This window comes from Hylobates moloch, unplaced genomic scaffold (genome assembly GCF_009828535.3).
Source record: "Hylobates moloch isolate HMO894 unplaced genomic scaffold, HMol_V3 SCAFFOLD_20, whole genome shotgun sequence".
In the NCBI taxonomy this organism is placed as follows: Eukaryota; Metazoa; Chordata; class Mammalia; order Primates; family Hylobatidae; genus Hylobates; species Hylobates moloch.
In genome coordinates, this window is record NW_026652295.1 from 25981895 (window position 1) to 25984694 (window position 2800).

The 2800-nt window shown below is 41.1% G+C and overlaps 1 non-coding gene across 1 annotated transcript; it reads left to right on the top strand.

Annotated features, from left to right (window-relative positions):
* Positions 1-1331: 1331 nt before the first annotated feature.
* Positions 1332-1404, top strand: TRNAA-AGC (transfer RNA alanine (anticodon AGC)). Its single transcript has one exon. It is a non-coding gene; the product is annotated as a tRNA-Ala (tRNA).
* Positions 1405-2800: the final 1396 nt, after the last annotated feature.

A 2800-nucleotide genomic window follows, 5' to 3' on the forward strand; every position in this document is an offset into this window, starting at 1 on the left:
CCCCTCAAATCTCTCCACCCAATGTCTTGACAAATACTGTAGATCCTTCCTGCACAACATCCCCAGAATCTTTTTCTTCCTTTTCATTCACCTCTGTCATCATCCATGCTATGGTGTTTATGGAGGATGCATTCTGTGGCATGAATTGTGATGGGCACTGGGGCTGCAGAAAGACTCCTGCTGTCCACCTCAGGAGCTGGCACGATAAATGTGGATAAACCTCAATCCTTTAATATCTTTATGACTTCTTTCCCTTTCTCCCCAGTTCCTGTTTTCTCATGTCCAAGCTCTGACATTCAAAACTAAACACCTTTCTCTAACATGTTGCTTTAATTATTTAAGCATTCTGCCTGGGATTTTTTCAATTACTCTTGGGAGTTTTCATAAAACTCTCCCAACATATCTCCAAGTGGCCAGGATTGTCAATCACTGCTTTCCTCCATGTGTATTTCACACACACACACACACACACACACACACACACACACAAACACACTGTACTTAAATTGAAAAGGTTTATTTCTTCACACAGGAATTCCTACAAACAGCCCAGTTTTCTCCACCATACTTCCACTCCTTCTCTGCATAGCTCAATTTTGATTCTTACACTCTGATATTTTACGTATTCTTATACTCTGATATGATCTTGTCTCTTACTCTTTATGACTCTGCTCTGTAATTTTGTTGTTGTTGTTCTGAGATATAGTTGGACATGTAACTTGTACATGACACACCTTAGCAAGGAGGCAACCCATATCTCAGATGTAAGTGAAAGAAGCACTCTCCAGGGGTTTCCTAGGGAAGTGGTCAGCACGCTGGCCTCATTGGTGAAATGGTCTAGATACGAAAACAGCAGGAGCTATTTGCCTTCCTGAAATCTGGACCATCTCACAACCCCCAGACAGTCTCAGCTACAAGGAAAAAGTGATAATTTCATCCCACTTGTATAAACATACACACACAACACACACACACACACACACACACACACATAAAATCATTTAATCATTTTTAATCATTTAATCATTTTTTAAAAATGTGTGACACTTTAGCTGCGCAGGTCTAAGCAGGGCCTCCTTTGCTGGGATGTGCCTTTTTCTGTCCCGGAATACCCTAAACTTCACATTTTGGCAGCACGAGTTTTCCCTTTGTGACTTTCTCTTTGTTCCCTTTCTCCTCCTTCTTTGCAGAGAATGAGTAGCCATTGAGCCTGGCCCTGGGCCATCAATGAGAAGATCTGCTCTTAGTAGAGCCCTGCTTTCCCGCTGAAGGCCCTGAAATCCGCTGTGTTCCAGGACACCTACTAAGGATCAATAAAGCTCCCCTGATGTGGGGAATTAGCTCAAGTGGTAGAGCGCTTGCTTAGCATGCAAGAGGTAGTGGGATCGATGCCCACATTCTCCAAGCTTTATTATTTGGACCTTGGGTCTCCAAACACTCAAGTATCCAAACCCAAGTTAGTGTCTGAGAGCAGGATGCTGCTTTGGTTCAAGACATAGGAGCAGCAACAATACAGGGCTGGCCATGGCTCCCTCCTGGCATTCAGTATAGTGTAGATCTACTGTGTAACTCATTTGCTGTTTCTTCAAGGAGCTGTGAAACCAAGGGACATATAAAACTGCTCTTTTCTCCCTGTTTCTGCCTGCAGCTTGGTCCTAAACGTCAGACAATCGTGAAAAGTGCAGGGCAGAGCCACCTGGGTAAATATAGCCTCGGCTTTCTGCTCAGGGGACTGAAACCAGGATGTGTCAGGTAACTAGAATGTGCCTGGACAGACACTGTAGAAAGCAAATCCATAAAGTTGCTCATGAGCTTGTGGACACACCTGCCAGCTGTGAATAAGTGGCTCTAATCCCAAACGACTTACCTACAAAGAGCCTGAGAGCTGAACTGCACAATGGCCCACTTTCCAGTCCTCACTGAAGTCGCACGCACTCCGGAAATAACTGAACAGTAGTGTAAAGGCTTTGCAAATAGAGTTATCTTTGAAACAACAACACATGGAAGGCTGATTGGTACTTGGAACTTGAATACAAGGCAATTTTGTGCCTGCAAAAACAAAAATAGCAACATTATTCTTAAGATTTCAACAAAACACAGTGTCTCATCACATAATCCAAAGAAGTCCAGGTTACAAGCCCCAAAATATTCAGCATTATGAAAAAAACAGGGAGATCTTAATTCACATGGCAAAGAGACTCCTCGAATAACAATACTGAGAGGACACAGATGTCAAAATCATCTGACGCATACGGTAGAGCAGTTATGATAACAATGCTCCTAGAATTAGGGGATAACATTCGTGAAGTGAATGGAAAGTTGGAAAGTCTCAGCAAATATCTGGAAAATATAAACACCAATTTTAAGCTTAAGAATTAAAAAAAAACGTATTAACCAAAACTCTTAGGGGAAATGAAAAGCTTAACTGGATGATCTCAATAATAGAATGCAGATGACTAAGAAAAAGTCAACGAACTTGAAAACAGAACAAGAATACCTACATAATCTGAACTATAGAGAGAAAGGAGTATTTCTGTAAATGAACAGAGGCTCAGGGACAAATAAAAAATAGCAAATCTAACATCCACATTATCGTAATCTGAAAAGGACAAAGAGGTCTTTGTGGGATAAAACTTTGAAGAATTAATGGCTGAAAATGTATCAAATTTGTCAAAAGATATAAACCAGGTTTTTAAAGTTCAGCAAAGGTCAAGCAGGATAAACCCAAAGAAACCCATTTCAAGACATATCATAATCAAACTGCTGAAAACGAGGAAAGTACAAAACAATCTTGAAAGCA